The sequence below is a fragment of the Nicrophorus vespilloides genome, unplaced genomic scaffold (assembly GCF_001412225.1).
Source record: "Nicrophorus vespilloides isolate i.1.1-1 unplaced genomic scaffold, Nicve_v1.0, whole genome shotgun sequence".
Taxonomy (NCBI): domain Eukaryota; kingdom Metazoa; phylum Arthropoda; class Insecta; order Coleoptera; family Silphidae; genus Nicrophorus; species Nicrophorus vespilloides.
The window spans coordinates 102,898-115,369 of record NW_017095900.1 but is presented as its reverse complement, the minus strand read 5'-3'; the positions used below and the strand labels follow the sequence as shown (position 1 = coordinate 115,369).

Here is a 12,472-nt window from a genome sequence, read left to right as displayed (position 1 = left end):
GGATATTTCCGCCCTATCCTTGATATCAGATTTCTTGTCGTTTCCATATGTTTTTAAATGATTTACGATAGATTTTGTACAAAAACATTTTGGATTTTATATAATTTAATCTTGTATTTATTAACATTTTTTCATCGACAATAAAAACGAATAATTTGTTATTTACAAATTTTGAAATTCATTATATTTTATAAAGAAAATAAACTATTGCCACTGATTTTTCAACTTTAAAAGTAGCTTCTATAAAATTCAATATATCTTTATATATAACGTACTAATTAAGTAGATTAATTAACGAAGCATAACTAATTAATAAAATAAAAGTAATTAGAACATTAGAGTAAATATTACATTCTAATATTTCGAAGATGTACACGAAACTATGGATATGGATTGGATTTCAAAGGAGTTTTTTGCATGAAAATAATTAAGATGTAACAAAATATTTAATAAATTTGACATTTATTCTTTTTTTTAATAGAAATAAATCAATTCTACAAATCTACAAAATAGCAAATCTTATTTTATTTCTATTTATGATTATTATTTCATATACATAAGAAAAATGATGTAAATAATAATAATTTTCGATTATGTAAATGGAAAAGTGTGAATGTCTTTTTTTTGAAATGTTGCACGTAATGTGGAAAAATAGTAACCACATAATGTGGTCTATTGGTGATTGCCTGGCATTTCGAATACTTTCTTTACGAGTATATTTTTAGTCCGTTTCTTTCTGAATAAAACTGCTTCAAATTAACACTTAGCACATTGTTATTTAATATCCGCAGTAACGCTTCAATCCTCTTACTCCATCTCTTTTCAATTCTCATCATCTCTTTAATCCTTTTCCTCCATCTCTTTTCGACTCTCATCAAATCTTCAATCCTCTTCCTCCATCTCTTTTCAATCCTCTTCCTACTTCTTCACTCTTCAATCTCGAATTATAATGTTTGTTTCTTTACTATGACTGTCCAGTTTTACAGTATTTGTTTTTACGAGGATGATTCGGTAGATTTCACAACAACAATGGGATTCTTTTCCTTCTTTCTCTCGCGAGAACTTCTTCAATCAGAAGCACAAAAAAAGGAAGAAGCGTATGTTTTTTGTTTGTTTGAAAAGAAATACACGAGTTTTAGCAGTTTTTGAAATGAATCGATTGGATTCGACCCATTTGGCTTTTGGGACACTCCAATTAACTTTTAACAGACCAAAACCAAAATCCAAAAAGGATCCTATACTTTTCTTCATACCATACTTGTAGTATAAATGGGTCTATATCGAAATCCCGACAACCATACTCCCGACGGTATCAAAATCTTCTACTTACGAAGTAAATTCTTATTATTATCAAGTATAAATATGTAAAATGAAGCGACAAATGGAAATTTGATGCTGAATGGAATTCGCAAAAGCAGCAAACAGGAATCCGCGAACGCAGACGTTATTTAATACGAAACGAGATAGTGTGTTGTCTGTGGATGATGCTGAGCCTTGAACTTCTGCTCGTCGTGTAATCTTCATGGACGCGCGGTTTACCATCACCCGTGTGGTCTCTGCACCTTTAAAAGTCAAGCGTCCGAATGAAAAGCAAACGGATCGAACATAATTACCACACACACCGTACAAAAATAATCGTTTGCTTTTGACCCAAAAAAAATAATAAATGAAATAAACAAATATCCTTGCAACGTTTATTTTCTTTTACGATGGACCAGTCCGATAAAATACACAGTAGCCGCAGCTGAATTTTTAGATCTTCTCAAATATCAGCTGCAAATTAGCGACGTGGGAAATCTTATTTTTTTCATTCTTGCCGCTCGTTTTGATGAATAAATTTACGTTTTCTTTCATCGTCAATTTGTAAATGAGATTTTCTAGTAATTAATGGACTCCTTCGAGGCCTATTATTGTTTCTTTGTTTGGTATGTGATTTTTTGGCAGGAAAGTAAATTCTTAATGATTTGCTTTCTAAATTTACTTGATTTATATTAAAAAAAATGGTATAAAAAAATGCTTCTTTCCAAATAAACCTAATTATGAATTATTATTGTGATAATAATTGTTATTTTTTACTAATTGCTATTGAAATTATTAGAAAATCGTTCCTTTTTTTTAATCCATTTTAAAATTTGATGCTTGTTGGTTTCTAGTTTTATTTAAATACAAAAATTATGAAAATGTTAAATCCAAAATTTAATATGTAATTAAATAATTTTTTTTCTTTGTTTTGAAAACTTTATAGATATTAAAACAATGTGATTTTTATACAAATTGTTATTAAATAATAATACTTATTAATAATAAAAATAAATGAGAAATTATAGGATTTTATAATAATTTAATAAATAATGTAGAGATTTATCGAAAAAAAATTGTCTAATATAATTTATCATATTTTCAAAATTAACTTTAAAACAGATAAACTTTACTATACTTAATAATGTGTTTTTCATTATGTATCTTAATTAATAACTCAAATTTTTGCGATTTTATGATCGATTTTATGAGATTTAAGAAATCTATTTTTTTAAATAAACATGTGTATTTGATATAACTATTGAATAGTAATGTTAATTAAATACAAATATATGTGGTTTTTTCATGTCTTTTCTTTAATTAATCTTTAATCACGTATGTTAATTATAATATGCAAATTAAAGACAAAAGTATTGCCTTTCAACTATCTGATTTGCGCTATAATATGCTAATATTTATTTACAATTGATCCATTTTATGAGTTCGTTTAAATTATTAAACAAGTTTATTGGTTGTAGTTTTATCTGATATGCACTAAATATACATATTAATATATTCAAAGTAATGTATAAATAACTGAGATATATTAAGAATATATAATAGAATCCAGTAATAATTGAAAATATATTGTTTACTTTTGTTTGGCATTTTATAATAATTTTATTGTGAAAATATACGCATGTTGAATGTAATTTATCGAAATCGTGAATGATTTTTGTTGAATTCTATTTTTTATTTATATTTGTTCTAAAGGCCAAATCTTTTTTTTATGTTTTATAAACAACTAAGATGTAATAAAATGAAGTTACAATTGCAAAACGTTTTTTTTATAAATTGTAGAAATAATTGAGATGTAACAAATTGTGAAATGTCAAGTTGTTTTAGGTGCAAAATGTAATTTATCGAAATCTCGAACTATTGAACTGATTTTTGTTGAATTCTTATTATTTTAATTTTATATTTATTTATTCTAAAGCCACTTTTTTTCAAATTTTATAAACAACTAAGATGTAACAATTGAAATATTTTTTAAACAAATTGTTTATTAAGATATATTAAAATTATATTGCAAAATCAAGTTACATTTTTTTTTTCCTATAAATTGTAGAAATTATTGAGATGTATGCAACAAAAACAAATAACAAGTGAAAAAAAAAACTGTTTATTTTGTGAATTACAATTTTGTCTTCAAGTATGTTTTAAAATGTATACATAATCAAGATATATGGTATTATTAATTTTTTTTTGTCATTTTATTAAAAAAAAAACTTTAATGTCAGTTTTATTATATTTTTTACACATACCTATAATGATGGGTATATAACAAAATCAAGTAACAGTTGAAAACAAATTACTTATTTGGTATTTTATACAGATTTAATTGTGAAATGTGAAATGAAGAACGTTAGATAATGTTTATAAAATAAGTAAGAATACAAAAAAAAAATAACGTCTGTAAGTAAATAAATAAAATAAAAGCTGAAAAAGAACGAATAATATGACGAATCATTTATATGCACGATTTTTGTCTTGATGTATTTTTATATTTGCTTTAATTATAATTTTCTTGTAATTTTGTTCATAAATAACTTAGTTTTATGTATTAAAATCAAGTGACAATTGAAAACAAATTATTTATTTGGTATTTTATACGGCTTTCATTGCGAAATATTAAAAGAAGAACGTTTAATATTTTGAATATAAGTAAGATTTCAAAAATAAATAAAAAATAGTAAAGTCTGTGTATAAATAAAATAAAAGATGAAAACGGAGAAATTACAGAAATACTTTATTTTTGGTGAATTTCTATTTTAAAAAAATTGCTCCAAAGTAGTTTTATGTAATAAAATCAAGTGACAATTGAAAACCAATTATTTATTTTGTATTTTATACAGCTTTCATTGTAAAATGACAAATGAAGAACGTTAGATAATGTTTAAAAAATAAGTAAGAATACAAAAAAAATAACGTCTGTATGTAAATAAATAAAATATAAGCTGAAAAAAAAACGAATAATATGACGAATCATTTTTATGCACAATTTTTGTGTTGATGTTTTTTTATATTTGCTCTAATTACAATTTTCTTATAATTTTGTACATAAATAACTTAGTTGTATGTATTAAAATCAAGTGACAATTGAAAACAAATTATATATTTGGTATTTTATACAGCTTTCATTGCGAAATATTAAAAGAACGTTAGATAATATTTTTAATATAAGTACGATTTCAAAAAGAAATTAAAAGTAGTAAAGTCTGTGTGTAAATAAAATAAAAGATGAAAACGGAGAAATTACAGAACTACTCATTTTTTGGTGAATTTCTATTTAAAAAATTGCACCAAAGTAGTTTTATGTAATGAAATCATGTGACAATTGAAAACCAATTATTTATTTTGTATTTTATACAGCTTACATTGTGAAATCTCAAATGAAGAACGTTAGATAATATTTCTAATATAAGGAAGATTTCAGAAAGAAATAAAAAATAGTAAAGTCTATGTGTAAATAAAATAAAAGATGAAAACGGAGAAATTGCAAAACTACATTATTTTTGGTGAATTTCTATTTAAAAAAATAGCTGGAAAGACAGTTTTATTGTAATTTTATACATAATTATCATCTATGGTGAATGTAAAGCATGTAACAAATTTTTTTAACACTTTGACATACGAATAAAATATAAGTTTTTTAATGAAAAAATACGTCGATTTTGTACAGTTCCTTTAGTTTACAATAATTGTTTCATTGGTAAATAATTCTACACATTTAAAACGTAATTAATTGAAAATTGTAAAATAAACTTTAGACTGAGAAGTATGTAATAAAATCAAGTAACAATGCTTTAAAACAAATTATTTATTTGGCATTTTATACTGCTTTCATTGTGAAATGTCAAATGAAGAACGTTAGATAATATTTCTAATATAAGTAAGACTAGAAAAAAAAAATAAGCAAAATAATAGTAAAGTCAGTGTATAATTAAATAAAAATAAAAGCTGAAAATGGAGGAATTATATAACGGATCATTTTTCTGCAGACCCGAGACCCGAGACCCGAGTCACAATTGAAAGTACACGGCCTCAGCCTCGGCGAGATTAGAACACGACAGTGAGATAATATGCCACGGTGAGTGTATTATATAACGCAAAAAGCGAATTCGTGCGCGGATCTGCAAACGCATGCGTTCAACAATTGTAACAAAACATCAACAAAATAATAATAATGACAAGAAGAAATAATAATTTAAGAAAATATTTTTATATGTAAGATATGAGAGAGTTAACTGGAAGAGTGAGGGAGATAGATCCAAAATCTAACGACAAGAATAAATAGTGATATAAAAAACAATGTAAAAGAACAACAAGACAAGGTAGAATTGACTGAAAGAGTGAGTGAATGAGTGAGAGACGAGGAACAACGGGAGGAGAAAAAGAAAGAGGCTTTTCGGTCGGCGGTGGCGAGCGGAATGGGCCGACGCGTTTTACTTTCATATCGTCGTATATACTTCTTTCACATTTGGACGAGGCCTTCTTGAAAACCAGCCGAGGTCCAGAAGCCGACGCGAGTCAGTGAATGTCGCGCGACCCGAACGGTGCGTCAGGACAGTAACCCACGCGATGTTTTCCCTGGACGAAAGTAGTTAGTGATCGTAACAAAACAAAACATCAACAAGAACGACAAAGAAATTTACAAGAAAATTACAATTCGAATAAACAAACAAACAAACAAAAAAAAAGAAAATAAACGTGCCACATTCCAAAAGGAAAACGTCGATTCATTCCTGCCTAAGGATATTATGGATATTGATGAGGATAAATTCTATAGATGTAAGTTTTCCTTTTTATTTCTTCAGCTAACGTAATTACAAAAGCGCTTTTAACTTTCCACCGCGGATATTTCATTAGCATTATTATTATTACCATTGCCGGTTAGAAAATGCGAAGAAGTGTGGAAATTTATATAAAAATTGATAAACTTTCAAATTTCGCGGTTGGAAAATACGACAGTTTTAAACTTGCAATTACTATAGAAACGCTAATTGATAGATTATCGGTGACAATTTGATAATCTGTAGGTTAACAACAACAAGAAATGACCTTGCGCGATAAAGCAGGAAGAGAATTTTGTTGCATATGTTAATTAACGCGTTTCTTTAGTTCTGTTTTTGGTAACTGTTGTATTTCGAATATGATTATGGCATGCGTTATGTAAGGATAAGGGAGACACCTCCACAAATTACGTGAAATATGCTTAAAAAGTGAACATTTGTTCATAAATATTTTGCTTACACCATTCCAATTTCATTTACATATAAATTATAGATGATGAAGAAGTGTTATTATGTAATTGCAATGTGTTTCTTCCTTTAAATAACAGAGTTAAAGGAAGAGAATTTTCTGTAGATTTAACGAATTAGCAGTTGATTTTAAATATCATTATTTTATGAAGTAATTTAATTTTTATTTGTCAAGTAGAAAATAACGATATTTCTTTGTTTAATGAAATATCTGAGTTAAGAAAAAACTTATTTATTTTTATTTATTTAATTAAAAGTTTAATAATTATGTAACTTTTTGTTACGAGGAAGTTAATTTCTATTAAATAAATGTTATTTATATATTGATTTTAAATATCAGAATTATAAGAAGAGATTTATTTGTAAATTTAGCAATTATTAAGATGAAAAAACGTTACGAAATAATACCATTATTATTAATTATTACTTATTATTTTTGTTTATTATCAGACTTAAAAGATTTTTTATATTTAGTAATTTTTTACTTTTATTATTTAGTAATACCCGGATTAGAGTTGATACCTAATTATATATAATCTACATTCCAAATCAACGAACATTTCCATAATTTTAATTCGTTTATAATAGTTACATTTTTCTTTCATTCAAAAAAAAAGCAAAACTCAATTTATTTTATAACTCATTCAATTTATATATTCTTTGTCTTAAATAGAATAATTTGAACTAAAATGTATTGCTTACATATAAATTCTACACTATTTGCACTCTGAGACAATCAAGTCTCTTTATATAATCGTTCTTTTTAAATATTTATATTTAACAATTAAATCTGTTTATTAATGAAGCAAACAGATTTCAAAAGTGATTGTATTTTCTCTTTTTTTTTGTTTGTTTAAAGTACATAAATGGAGTCAATTAATTAAAGCTATTTGTTTGTGTGTAAGATAGTAGAGGACATTAAATTATGAAATTACAGCTTATTTCATAATTTAATTACAATTCATTTACAAAATAGCTGGATGTGCTTTTTTTGGTATTAAGTAATTAATTTTAAGTGCTCGAAAATGTAGTGTGAGAGATTTGAAATGAAAGAAGAGAAGTTGAGTAATTCATGTTAATTCTATCATAAAAATTGTATTTTGTTACTTTGTTCAAATATTTATAGGTTTCATAACAATAATTAGATGTTTTTATAATTGTTTTAAATTATTATATTTATAAAATTTATAATTTAATACAATAATAGAGAAAATTTAATAGAGAAAAGAAATTAATACAAGTTTTGTAAATAATTTAATTTGATATTTTTTATGTATTACAGTGTGCAAATGATTCTTGAATTTCAATAATTTATAATAATAATTTAATAGAATTACTGAAAATTATTTAAGTTTAAGAATTCATAAATTTCTTATACAAAGTTTAAATTATATGACAGTTTGAAAAATGATTGTATTTATAAATTTTACAATAATTAAAAAACTATTTTTTGTAGTTTTCAAACTTAACTTTAATGACTTAAATTACTTTGTTAATTAATATCAAAATGTATTAATAATAAATTAAACGGTTTTATATGTTTTTTTGTGTGTGAGTTTATTTATTATGAAATATGGTGGGATTAAGGCGTTTGTAATGTGGTTCATTTATGGTCAATGCGAACTGGAAAATGTCCTTAATTAAGATACAAGGATGGGCGATAAGTGGTGTCGAAAGATCAATTTAATTTGCATATCAATTCCGAATACAAAAAATATAGTATATAAAAGAATGTTCATAATTGCAAAAAAAAACCTTCCAAATGGACAAAGACACATTCCAAACGATTAATCAGATTACTTATTGGGTATTGTGTGTAAGTACAAAGATTAATGATTTCACCTGTTACTCACAATAAGTCTTACATTAATTGCATGTATTTTATAAATACAATAATACCTCGCAATATATCGACTTCTATTAGTGCGATTTCACTATAGTCTGATTAGATAATTCCAACAAGAAGTAATACACAAAATTATTATACATAAATTGTCGTTTTTGTCAAGTTTATTTTTGTGTGGTTTACTTTTCTATATATTTAGATTTGTTCCGTTTCAAATAGTCCAGAAGTCGCACTATGCGAGGTAAATTCTAACAAAAATCTTACACATTTTTTTTATACATAAAAGATGCTTTCACTTATTGTGCGGTTTATTTTTCTATATATTTAAAATAATCAGATTTCAAGCAGTATGAAATTCTCACTATGCGAGGTATTGATGTAAGTGTAATGTAGTATTTGATAAATACAGCAATACCTCGCATAGTGCGACATCTATTAGTACGGTTTTACTATAGTCCGGTTGGAAAATTTCAAAATAAACAAAATTTTAATTGAGCAAAGTAATTTCAACAAAAAGTACTACACAAAATTATTATATTTTATACATAAATGTTTGTTCTTTTTGTACCGTTTACTTTTATATATATTTAGATTAGTCCGCTTTCAAATAGTCCGGATCTCGTACTATGCGAGGTAAATTCTAAAAAATCTTAGACATTTTTTTTATACAATCAAGTCTTTTTAGTGCAGTTTATTTTTCTATATGTTTAGATTAGTTTCAAACAGCTCGGAATCCGCACTATGCGAGGTATTAATGTAAGTGTAATATAGTATTTGATAAATAAGTAATACTTCGCATTGTGCGGCTTTCATCGAACCGTATTCACTATAGTCCAATTTGAAAATTTCAGAAGTAACTAATTAAATTCAACAAAATAAATTCTAAATAATCGTCTAGTTTCTTTTTGTGTGTTTTTTTGTTTGTATGTGTTTAGATTAGTCCGGTATTAAACAGTCCGAAATTCGCACTATACGAGGTTTGTAATATAGTATTTGTTAAATGTATATGTAAACAATGAAAGCAATACCTCGCATAGTGCGGTTTTCATTAGTCCGGATTCAGTATAGTCCAATTTGAAAATTTCAAAATTAAGTAATTTAATTGAACAAAATAAATTCTACAAAATCGTCAAGTTTCTTTTTATGTGGTTTATTTTTGTATGTATTTAGATAAGTCCGGTTTCAAACAGTCCGGAATTCGTATTATACGAGGTTTGTAATATAGTATTTGATAAATGTATAGGTAAACAATGAAAGCAATACCTCGCACAGTGCGGCTTCCATCAGTCTGGATTCAGTATAGTCCAATTTGAAAATTTGAAAATTAACTAATTTATTTGAACAAAATAAATTCTAAAAAAATCGTCAAGTTTTTTTTTGTGTGTTTTTAGTATGTGTTTAGTTTAGTCCGGTTTCAAGTAGTCCGGAATTCGTATACGAGGTTTGTAATATAGTATTTCATAAATGTATATGTATACAAATAAGGCAATACCTCGCACAGTGCGGCTTCCATCAGTCCGGATTCAGTATAGTCCAATTTGAAAATTTCAAAATTAAGTAATTTAATTGAACAAAATAAATTCTAAAAAATCGTCAAGTTTCTTTTCATGTGGTTTATTTTTGTATGTATTTAGATAAGTCCGGTTTCAAACAGTCCGGAATTCGTATTATACGAGGTTTGTAATATAGCATTTGATAAATGTATATGTAAACACATAAAGCAATACCTCAGATAGTGCGGCTTCCATCAATCCGGATTCAGTATAGTCCAATAGGAAAATTTCAAAACTAACTAATTTAATTGAACAAAACAAATTCTAAAAATAGTCAAGTTTCTTTTTATGCGGTTTATTTTTGTGTGGAACCCGTACTATGCGAGGTATTGTTGTAAATGAAATTTATAGTAAAACGCAAATTCATTCTGCGTATGAAAATCTTACTTTTTTATAATGTAATTGAGCCGAAAACCAGTAATTTTCTGTAAATTATATAAACGGTAAATAATGAGGCGTATTATGATGTACCCTTGGAGGCGAATTCAATTACGCTAATAACACAGGTATTTAATTTTTGTGGTAAATTCATATTCATCGTCATCGGGTGATTAGAATAATGCGTATTGGATAACCGACATTTTCAATTGGGCGTATTTTAAAGACAATTAGAGAAATCATCTTATGATGATGATTATGGATAATAATGTTATAAGCAGGAGCTGAAAAAAAAAAGGAATGCATAACCGTATCGGGTAATTAAAAACTACTTTCTACGGTTTGATTTTTGCTCTCCTTAACGAGAACCTCTTCACTTCACATCGAAAACGCCAATCAAATCTTATGAGTAACGACGACAGCGTTATGTAAAGTTTAATTTTTAAAGCTTTCATTTATTGCAAATATAACCGTCTAATGGGTTTAAAATATGGACATAAATATGGAAATACCAGAAAAAAATCAATATTAAAACATGTAAAAGTATTTTTTTGTCTACATAATATGAAAGGTTAAACAATTGGTGTATTTCATTCATATATTAAGTAAATTTTCATTCATTGTATACATTTATATTTTCCATCTTTTCTATAAATAAGAAAGTATAAAAATTAATGTAGGCGTTAATGAAAATTTTAGTAATAACAAATCTATATTATTCATAGTTTTTGCGCCTTGAAAAATATATTAATTATTTGATTATTAACATTTTCAATGTAACATAAACAAGTTTTTTTTTCGTTTTAATACATAAATATTAAATAACAATTTGTTATAATTATTATGAAAACTGATATTGTTTATTGCATTAACTACTAAATTTTATTATACAATTTGATTAGTTTTCACAGTTTTAATAATTTTTAAATGTACCAAAATATTGAAATATCAATAACAAAAAACACTTTTTGTAAAAATTATATTAATTCTTTGATTTTTTTTATATATTATATATTATTATATATTATATACTGTTTATTTCATTAATTATTAAATTTTGGTATAAAATTTCATGTTATTTTTTCTTCATTCAAAGTAATATAATAAGTTAAAACAAAATATAATAGTTTTTTTTTGTTTTAAGGCATGTGAATTCGTTGAATTTTTACATTGTACAGAATTAATATTGTTTATTTCAGATTTTCATATATAGAATTTCATGTTTTTTTAGTAGAAATTACACAAATATTTTCCTCAATTTTAACAGTTTCAATACTATTTTGTTATACTTAAACATGGAAAACCGAAATCTAAAAAAAGGTTAATTCTTACGTTTTCTTTTACCTTGTGCAGATTTAACACTGTTTATTTAGGTAATTACTAAATTTTGATGTTTTTTATTAAAAAAAATCCCCCGACTTACGAACTAGTTCCGTTCCAAAGGGTTGTACGTAAGTCGAATTTGTTCGTAAGTCGGGGAATTTTATAAATTTCAAAATATACTTATCTTACTACACTTTATTATGGTTTTTACTTATATATATATGTTAAATTCCGTATTACTGACTGCATAACTTTGAAAATATAGATTAAAATAAAAAAAATACTTACAAATACTTTTCAATAGAGACACCACACTGTTAATTTTTTTTATCACTATATATCTCCTTGTAACAAGTTAGAGCTGTTAAAATTTTGATCGTAAGTCCGGGAGTTCGAAAGTCGGTACCTAAATACGTAAATATGGAAATATCAGCAATAAAAAAAATATCAAAGCTGACCGATTTTTAAAAGTAAATTTATGTGTGCATATTGTGTAGACGAAAAAAAAAACAAAATTGAAGATTAACCAGTATCTAAGGTCATGAAAGTTGCCACTTATTACCATATTGGTAACATTCAGTTTATTGTTGTGCTCTGAGATTTGAACAACAGTAAAAAAAAACAATAAATTCCCAACCGATACAAATTCATTAAAACTCTATTAACCTTCTAAAAATCCATTTCCAAAATGTACATGGATCATTGAGTTAAGCAGAAACTAGTAGCAAATTGCAAAAAAATAGATAAACGTCCTTGAATTTGTTGCTGCATATTCTGGTTTATTTCGATAAACAATCTGATGCAATTCATGT

The 12,472-nt window shown here is 25.6% G+C and overlaps 1 protein-coding gene across 1 annotated transcript in view; it reads left to right on the top strand.

Annotated features, from left to right (window-relative positions):
- The first annotated feature begins 5,751 nt into the window (after nucleotides 1-5,751).
- LOC108567978 overlaps nucleotides 5,752-12,472 on the top strand; it is a 74,999-nt gene continuing 68,278 nt past the window's right edge. Inside the window, exon 1 of the mRNA XM_017928807.1 lies at nucleotides 5,752-6,090. The gene's annotated coding sequence lies outside the window, so the exon portion shown is untranslated. The remainder of the gene's footprint in view (nucleotides 6,091-12,472) is intronic.